This window comes from Artemia franciscana, chromosome 3 (genome assembly GCF_032884065.1).
Source record: "Artemia franciscana chromosome 3, ASM3288406v1, whole genome shotgun sequence".
Taxonomy (NCBI): Eukaryota; Metazoa; Arthropoda; class Branchiopoda; order Anostraca; family Artemiidae; genus Artemia; species Artemia franciscana.
In genome coordinates this window covers 44,162,347-44,172,586 of record NC_088865.1, presented here as the reverse complement: position 1 = coordinate 44,172,586, position 10,240 = coordinate 44,162,347, and the positions used below count along the sequence as shown (strand labels likewise).

At 32.5% G+C, this 10,240-nt stretch overlaps 1 protein-coding gene across 2 annotated transcripts in view; it reads left to right on the top strand.

The window, feature by feature from the left end:
- LOC136025303 (calcitonin gene-related peptide type 1 receptor-like) overlaps positions 1–10,240 on the top strand; it is a 264,444-nt gene that overhangs the window by 75,399 nt on the left and 178,805 nt on the right. The window lies entirely within an intron of this gene.

The following is a 10,240-nucleotide window of genomic DNA, read 5'->3' as shown; positions in this document are numbered from 1 at the left end:
TTTGAACTTTCTCACTACTTCAAGTTCCTCATTGTTGTCCAAGAGTCCCTCAGCTAAGTCAGGAATGACCGCATTTGACATTGATTTAGTCTTGTTAGCGTTTATTGAGAGTCTAACAGCATTTGCCACACACCCAAGTTCATTTACATTGTGTTGTATAGCTTCTGATTCGTGAGCGAAGAGTGCAATATCGTCCGCAAAAACACCATCATGAAGGGCTCTTAGTGGATTTAATTGTAGACCCCCACTGAATCTAGATCCACGAAGCACAAAATCTATGACTATGGCAAATAACAGTGGCAATAGAATGCAGCTCTGCCTTACACCCGACTGAACAGTGAACCAGTCCGTTACGCCACCCTCGGTTTGTACTGCACACATAATGTCGAGGTATAGGGCTTTAATTATATTTACAATTTTAATCGGGATCCCGTAATGCATTAAAATTTTCCACATGGATTCGCGGTTTATCGAGTCAAAGGCCTTGAGAAAGTTAACAAACACTGTGAGTAGTTGAACATGCCATTCATTAGATTTTTCGAGCAGGACTCTCAGGCTGAATATTAGGTCACAACACGATCTGTTTTGGAGGAATCCATGTTGTTCATCTCTCAGAACTTCCTCCACTTTACTTTGAATTCTATTGAGAATAATTTGCCACAAAACCTTGCTGCCAACTTATTGTAAAGCGATGCCTCTCTTATTATCACATTTAGTCTTTTGTCCTTTTTTGAAGAGTTTTACAATTACTGTCTTTGACCATTCACTCGGGACTTTTTCATCATCCCAAACACGTGTCAAAAGTTCAAACATGAGCAATGCTAGGGCGCTTCTACCATATTTCAACAGTTCTGGGGTATGCCGTCGTTACCGGCTGCCTTTCCGTTTTTCAAAGTCATTAGAGCCTCTTTTACTTCACTCAGCAAGAGAGGTCCGGAATATATTCCAAGATCGAACAGTGTTTCTTCAGGGATATTTAAAGAAGTTGTGGGAGGCACCTGATTTAATACCTCGGTGAAATGTTCCATCCGGCGTCGGTTTATGTCATACGTCTGGGTTAATAAGATGCCTTCTTTGTTTTCAACTTGGGTTGAAGAAGCCTTCGAAATACCCGCACGCTCCTTCGTTATAGCGTAAACAGTACGACTATCTCTCCACCTGGCGGCTACTTCAGCTTGATCAGCCATAGTTTCGAGAAACGCCCTCTTATTATTCCTAGTCCGTGTTCTGACTTTCTTATTGAGACGCTTATACTGCGCTTTTAAATCATCAAGATATTCTCTAGTGCATGTCGTGTTATGCTCATGTCTATCTACGAGAATTTTGACTTCTGCCCTTTGATCAATGATATCCCATGAGCTTTCAGATATAAACTGCTCTTTCTTCTTCCTGTTATATCCTACAACTTCTTTTGCCGCTTCTTTCAAGGACTTGACGATCTTTTCCCGTTAATTATCGATTGACAACTCGTCCCTTAGCATGGAAAAGTAATTTGAAAAAGTAGATTGATACTTTTGTAATACATACGGGTCCTGCATTTTTCTCACGTTAAATCTTTTTATTGACCGCTGGGGCTTTATGACAGTTTTTAGTTTCAGCTTAAACTTAGCAAGAACAAGTTGATGGTCGGAATAGCAGTCGGCACCTCGAAAGGTCCTAATATCTTCTAAACAACGTCGCCTGTGCTTGGCAATTAAAAAGGTCTATGTCATTTCTTGTTACACCATCAGGCGAGTTCCAAGTACATTTGTGTATTTGTTTATGAGGGAACCATGATGCGCCGACAATAAGTTCATGAGTCGTACAAAAGTCAATTAAACGTACGCCATTATCATTGGTTTTCCCCCAGTCAATGCTTACCAAGGATAACTGGGGCATAGGAGGCATAACTTAACTTCCAACTTTATCGTTAAAGTCCCCACACAAAGTCACAATATCGTGCCGATGCGCTTTAGCAACAACATTTGACAACACGCGATAAAAATCATCTTTGGTCTGATCAACAGTATCATTGGTTGGGGCATACACAACAATAACTCTCAATTTGGCCTGAGAAGTGGCAAAGCAAGCACGAAGGATCCGCTCATTAATAGGTTTCCAGTCCACTAGGCATTTTTTGGCCCGACTACTTAATGCCATTACAACACCTGCCTCTTTTCTAGTTTCAAGTCCAGGATACAAAATAGGGTATGTTTCACTATTCAAAGTACCGAAACCGGTAAGTCTGCTCTCAGAGAGTCCAGCAGTGTCAATACGGAACTTATCAAGGTTCCTCATAACACCGTTGAGTTTTCCTGGCTGTGTTTCTTGATTAACTGTTCTAACATTCCAGTATCCAATACGAAAACACTCGGTCGTTTTCAAGAATCCTGTCCAGGGGCGTGCATCCATCACAACGAAACCAATAGAAGCGAGTAAAAAAGAATGTGAAAACAAGGTGTACACTAACTTATTTTCTGATATCGAATCTCAAATCCCGTCCATAAACAAATTCAATGCTGGCGATTTAGTTAGAATTAAAAAAAAGTAAAGGTATTTTTGATAAATGTTACCTACGACATTACTCAACTGAAGTGTTTCAAATAGCTGCAGTGAAACATACAACACCTAAAATGTATGGACTGTCGGATAAAACTGGTGAACTCATTATGGGTGGTTTTTACGAAAAAGAACCCTTAGAAATAATTCAATAAAAACTTTCATTCTATAAATTGATCCTATAAATTCAAATAAATTGCCATTGAGTATAGTGAAAAGTAGGGAAATACAAAGAAATATAGTTTAAGAGCGTTCCTTAGAGCAAGCTGGATTTTGTGAATATGCTGAAAAGATGGATGCTCCCATCGTTGAAGCAAAAGATAAAAACGCAAACATGATTACTGATATATTAAATAAGAATTACGCTAATTTAAGAAGACAATTTCAACGACTGGCTCAATCTTAAAGCAACACAGCAAGTCTTCAAGCAAGCAATCAAGCTCACTGGAGTCGAACTATTTTACTGCTGACTAAACCAAATTTCATTGCTAATGTCTATTCTGGGATAGATGAAGAAATTTCGAGACAAATCAATAATGACTATTATCCTAAGGAGTACTATTTTGAGATGCCTAGTTTTTATTCAGACAATTATCAATATTTAAAAGAGGCAATAGATGAATTAGGAACACTTAATCAAAGATATTGATGAAAGATGAAAGGTGTGAAATCTAGTGAATTAGAAAAAAGTCTCAGTTCACAAAAAGCTACAGAAGAGGGTTAAAAGCTATTAAAGATAACTTTGAGGCTATATAACCTCAGCAAAGCACTGGTTTTTACATGAATGCAAATGATATGATCGAAGTATTAATTAGTTTGCTAGACAGCAGACCCACTGGAAATACATCTGATGAAGTGAGAAATGAGGCTATTGACGAACTAGATTCATAATTCAAAAATAAAATTATTAAGAAAAATAACTATAATACTATTTACAACAACTATCTCAGAATTTGAATTTTATTAAGAAAAATATTTTTCTAATAAATGGTTTTGATGATTATTAGAGGCAATAAAAGTGAAATCGAACAGTCTTATACAAGTAATCCAATCACGTTGGATCAATAACTGGTCATATTATAGCTTTAACTCAATGTACTATACAGGCTTTAATAGCTTTAACTCAATGTACTCAATGCACTATATACAGGGAAACGAATAAGGATGAATGGGTTAACGTTGTTATGGCCAATGGGTTTTATGATGGAGATGGTTTAAACTATTTCTTAGCTCGTTATTTCAATTCATCCCTAGATCAATGCCCAATCAGTATATCCTCCAATTTAGCAACAATGAAATTCGTTATTATTTTGAAAGAGAAGTATGAATTTTGGTTTAACAGTGATATATGTTTTATTTTAAGATTTAAAAATGCTGAAGAACCAAGTAATAAATATCACGAAGGTACTAAAGTTTCTAATATTACAAGAAAAGCCGATAAAATACATATTCACTAATCGACAGTGGATAGTTCAATTGTGAATGGGAGTACAACCTCTCATGTGATCTGGAGTTTTGCTCCAAAACCAGAGCCTGGAATGCTACTCTGTGAAACTCCTAGAGAAAGGCAATATCTTCCAATCAATTGAAACGAATATATAAACGCGCTAAAAATGATTATGAATGATCAACTAGATAGAGTAATTGATCTGAATGGGGAATATGTTGAATATGTTTTGGGTTTGAAAAAAGTTAAATGAAATTGTTTAATAAAATTTGTCTATAATAAATGTTGATCAATAAGAAACAATTATCGTATACAAAAAAGTGTGGTAGCGGGATTGGTAGTTTCTTTAAAAACATCGTGAATTCTCAATTATTTAAGACGTGTATAAAAAAAATAAAAGATGAAGCTCGATCCATGTATAACACTATGAATAAACCTCGACTGAAATTATTTAAAAATAGAGTGATTGAATATGGTAAAGATTGGATGTATTATAATCAAAGAGAGTCTCCAAAAATATAGAATAAAGAGAGAGATCTCTAAAAAATATAGTTTCAAATAATAAGAGATGTTTCAGTAAACATATTGATGAACAGAGGAAAAGCTTATTGGATGCAATGATTTTAGGGAAGGGACTTAAACTACATCTCCTATGATATTGTTTTTGACACCCTCAGTGACAATCGAAGATTCACCTCTACTTTTTGAAAATATTTTAAGTTATTTTCTAATTTTTACCGTATATAAATGGTAGGACTTAAGTTTTTTCTCCTTACTGAGAAATATTTGAAAAGCCCATTATTGATGATTCTACAACCAAATATGAATATACAGAAATTAAAGAAGACAATGTGAATGTATCTCAACAATTAAATTATTATTTCGTTTTAATAGATGTGGAATCTTGGATCCTTCCAAGCGATTGTTACCTTTATGCAAAAGTGAAAAAAAAAGACAAGATTGAATGGAGCCAATATCCGAAATAATGATGAAGCTACTTTAACAAATGATGAATTTAATTTGTTCAGAAATGCTGAATATATTATTAATGGAAACTGTATTGAAAGTATTGATTATGTAGGCATAACAACTACTGTTAAAAATTTATTAGAATTTGTAGATGACTATAGTCGAAGCGCAGCTACTAATATGTTTTGGTATGAAGATAAAACTCAACCTGTTGATTTCTTTAAAGCAGAAAATGATTTTGAATACACTTTTACACCTGTTGCTGCAGGTTATTGCAACAAAACGAAATAACGCTTTAAATAGTGTTTCTCTTAAAGACTTAATAAAACAAATGAAAGACACGTGGTTAGTATGCATTCACAATTATAAATATTATTTGAATTTTGTCAAGATGTTAATCGTGTTTTAGAGGCGTTATACATCAAATTATATTAAAAAAAAAGATTTTTCCAATATGATTATAAGATCTGGAGCTCAAAATTTAAAGTAGATATAATGCATTTATCATGAATTTTACATCCCAGTTTACCCATAGTGACTCAATTAGAAGACGGACAAACGAAGAGGGTGGAAAATCAAAAGCTGGATTAGGAAGGGGCAGCTCCTTTGAATTAAGATGGGACACGTGTAATACCTATAAACGTAATAATAAAATAGATAAAGAATTAACATGGAGGGTATTCAGTGAACACCATGGTGCAACTAAAATTGTAGCTTTGTTACAGAAATCTGAAAAAATATAACAGTTATACGCAAAACAATACGGTATTTGACCATATAAATACTGATAGAAATGAAGTGAGACTAAATGGATATAAATATCCACAAGAAGATTTGCAATATGATTCCAGTAACGTTAATGAAGATTATTCTAACCGCTTATCAACAATTTTTACAGTTAGGACATAAACATAAAAACATTGATAGTAGAACAGTTGTAAGTTACAATGCTTTAAAACAGTATATTCTTTTTATTGTTTTGATGTTTCAAAGCATGAATCGAATATTTATCAATGTGGAAAAACTGCTGATATAAAAATTAAACTCTTAGTAGATCAAGTCCCTGCTAATCCATATAACATTTACTGCACAATATTTTTAGAAAGAAAAGCAATCATTGTGGTCACTGATAGTTAATTATATGTTAATATATAAATTATTTTCGATTTGGAAATATTTTTAATAAAATTAACAACTAATAAATGGAGAAACTTTAAAGCGAAATGGAAATTGAAAATAAATATAATCTAACTATTACGAAAGAAGATTTTGACGTTGAAATGGAATAAATGATTACAGGAATGAAAAGTGTTACAACTAAATATGGAAAAAATAGTTATCATTATTGATTTTACAGGTGAAGTCTTTGATCTATTTGAACTTTTGATTCAAGAGCAGCTGATCTTGAAAAGAAATCTAAAAAATAAGATAAAGTTAAAATTTTATAGGTAATTAAAAGGAAAAATAAAGATAATATAAATTATTTAAATATTTATATCGCAATATCCTCTAAATATTAAATTATATTAAATTTTTGCATTTTGTCAGTAGTATAGGAAGAATGGAATATAATTAAACTATTTTTTTAATTATTTCTAAAATTCATATTTCATAAGACCTGTTTCAATCTTAAAGCTCAGGATGTGAAATTGTCAAATGTCGGAAGTTTAATTTAAAATGGTGTGAATTCAATTGAAAAGAGGGGTAAATTGATGGGATGATCTAGGTGGGGTCTTGGACCCGTATTTACATTGTGAAAAAGTATAAAAATGAGAAAAAAATTGACTTCCAAGGACCTGTTTTCGTTTTGAATGCAGGAATAGAAAAAGTTCAGAAAGTACAATATTTTATGTTAGAATCATGTAAAATGGACGGAAAATGATGTAAATTGATTGGATGAGTTAGGTACGGCAGAAAGCCCAATTAATCCATTACTGACAATAATTTCTCATTCTTTTTATTCTAAAAAATAATAGAATCATAGAAATCTTAGAATCTCGGAAAGCGAATCAGGAAATAGTTCTAACATATGAGGACAAAAGAAATAAAATACTTTGATTTAAAGTTTTGATTTTCAACAGTCATCTTCCTAAATGATGTTAACGTCCTTTCACATGAGCCTCTTGAAACTCTTTATGTTATTTGACATTTCTTTTAATGCTAGAATAGATTCTAAAATCATGGAACCTTAGAATCTGAAAAAGAGAGCCAAGAAACAGTTCTAGAATACCTGGACAAAATAAATAATATATTTTGGTTTAAAGCTTTGATTTTCAACAGTAACCTTCCTAAAACATGTTAACGGTTGATACTTATTTGAAATTGCTTTTAATGCTAGAAAAGATTCTAGAATAATAGTAAAACTTAGAATATCAGAAAGAAAGCCAGGAAACAGTTCTAGAATATAAGGACAAAAGAAATCAAATACTTTGATTTAAAGCTTTGATGTACAACAGTAACCCTCCTAAAACGTGTTAAAGTCCTTTCAAATAAACCTCTTGAAGCTCTTGATACTTATTTGACATCGCTTTTAATGCTAGGAATTATTCTAGAGTCATAGAAATTTTAGAATATCAAAAAGAGAGTAGGAAACAGTTTTAGCTTAAGAGGATATAAACTTCTTGAAACTTTTGACACTTTTTGACATTGCATTTTAAAATTAAGAAAGATTCTATACTCATAGAAACCTTTGTATCTGAGAAAGATAGACAGGAAACAGTTCTAGAATATGAGAACAAAAGAAATAAAATACTTTGATTTAAAGCTTTGATTTTCAGCAGTATCCCTCCTAAAACATGTTAACGTCCTCTCACATAAACATCTTGAAACTCTTGATACTTATTTGGCATTGCTTTTAAGGCTAGGAAATATTCTAGAATCATAAAATCTTAGAATATCAGATAGAGTGCTAGGAAACAGTTCTAGAATACGAGGACAAAAGAAATGAAATTCTTTGATTCAAAGCTTTTATTTTCAACAGTAACCCTCCAAAAACATGTTAAGGTCCTTCACATAAACGTCTTGAAAATTTTGATACTTATTTGACATTGTTTTTAATGCTAGGAAAGATTCTAGAATCATAGACATCTTAAAATCTCAGAAATAGAGGCAGGAAACAGGTCTAATATGGGAACACAAAAGAAATAAAATAATTTGATCTAAAGTTTTGATTTTCAACATTAACACTCCTTAAGAATTTAACGCCCTTTCACATAAACCTCTTGAAACTTTTTATGTTTATTTGACATTGCCTTTAATGCTAGGACAGATTCTAGAATCATAAAAATTTTATAATCTCAGAAAGAGAGCCCGGAAGCAATTTTAGAATATGAGGACAAAAGAAATGAAATACTTTGATATAAAGCTTTTATTTTCAACATTAAAACTCCTAAAACATATTAACATCCTTTCATATATACTTCTAGATACTTTTGATACTTATTTCACATTGCTTTTAACGCTAGAAAAGTTTCTAGAATCAAATAAATCTTATATTCTCAGAAAGAGAGCTAGCAAACAGTTCCAGAATATGAAGAAAAAAGAATAAAAATTCATTGATTCAAAGCATTGATTTTCAAAGAAGCTCTCCTAAATCATCTTAACATTCTTTTACATAAACTTTTCAACTCTCTTGATACTTATTTGACATTGCTTTTAATACTTGGAAAGATTCTAGAATCATAGAAATCTTAGAATCCCAGAAAGAGAGTCAGGAAACAGCTTTAGAATATGAGGACAAAAGAAATAAAATACTTTGATTTTAAGCTTTTATTTTCAAATAATTTCCTAAAGCATGCTAACGTCCTTACACATAAACTTCTTGAAGCGCTTGATAATCATTTAACATTGTTTTTAATGATAAGAAAAATTCTAGAATCATAGAAACCTTCAGATTTTAAAAGAGAGCCAGGAAACAGTCCTAGAATACTAGGACAAAAGAAATAAAAATTTTGATTTAAAGCTTTGATTTTCAACAGTAACCCTCCAAAAACATCTGAACGTCATTTCACATAAACTATTTGAAGCTATTGACATTTTTTTTACATTTTTTTTCAATGCTAGGAAAGATTCTAGAATCATAGAAGTCTTAGAACCTCACAAAGAGAGCCAGGAAAAAGTTCTAAAATCTTAGTGTCTTATATTACTGCTTTTACCTTCAGGATATTTTTTTTAAAGTTAATCTTTACTATTAGATTATGTTTACTATTATTGAAAGCTCTTTCGTCTATTGGCTGGTGCTATTAACCAATGAAATTTAAAAAAAAAATGAGTTCTTGAGGCAATTTATACATTTAAAATATCGGCTTATTATGGTAATTCTAAGTTCAAAAAATTCTTCAATATTCAATGTTTTTCATCAAAAGCTACAAGTCTGAGAAAATTTACTGGATTTTTCTTAAAGAGGGAAAACACCCCCTAAAGTATAAATGATCTTGATGACAAATATATTATCGAATTCAGCTGATTAGTGCTCCCCATTTTAGATCTGTTATCTATGTGTCTTATGTGAATATCTATTTTTAATTGTGTTGCGAGAGTAACATTTTAGTTTTGTCGTGTTTTTTTTGTTCCTATCACCCCGATTTCAGCTTATTGCTAGAAAGTGGTAAGGGTCTAACATCTGCAGTTCTTACGGAAAGTGTGGATCTTAGGCCGCATTGATGAATATGACTTTGCATTTTGGAAAGCTTCGTAGAACTCTTCCGTGGGGCCAAAAAGGATTGTTTTTGCTTGTTTTTGAGTCAGAGCCTATAGTGTGTGAAGTGACGTGGAGTTTTATAGCCTATTTCAGAGAAAACTATCTGAAGTTATGCAGCCAAGCTTTCGTTTCATCAAACCATGTTTCTTCTTTCGAGTGGAAAGCTTCGTTTTAGCAGGCAAGCAGGCCGGCATCAGTGTCAAATTAAAGATGGACTAAAATCTATAAGTATTAAATATATGCGGCAGTAACCCGGCCCCGCAGCCAATATATCTTCTTTGAGTGATAAATAGAAAAATTTACAGAAATAAAAGGCGGGGGGCAAAAGTGCTGCCATCTATTATTTCTACCCATTTCTGTTCGTGATTCAGGTGAGTTTATCATTCAGTTTTTCGCTCTTGGGATTGCAGTAAAAAAATGGTATCAGATGTGCCTTTTGAATATTAAACGTTCTCTCATTGCTAAAGAAATTAGAGTTTATCCTTTGCTCTTTTCCAAGTGATGAAGTTAGAAATTTGGCCTGCGGCAAAAAAGTCAACTTTTGAACTAAGACAGAGAGATTTCTTTTTCGACAGCTGTCGATAGCT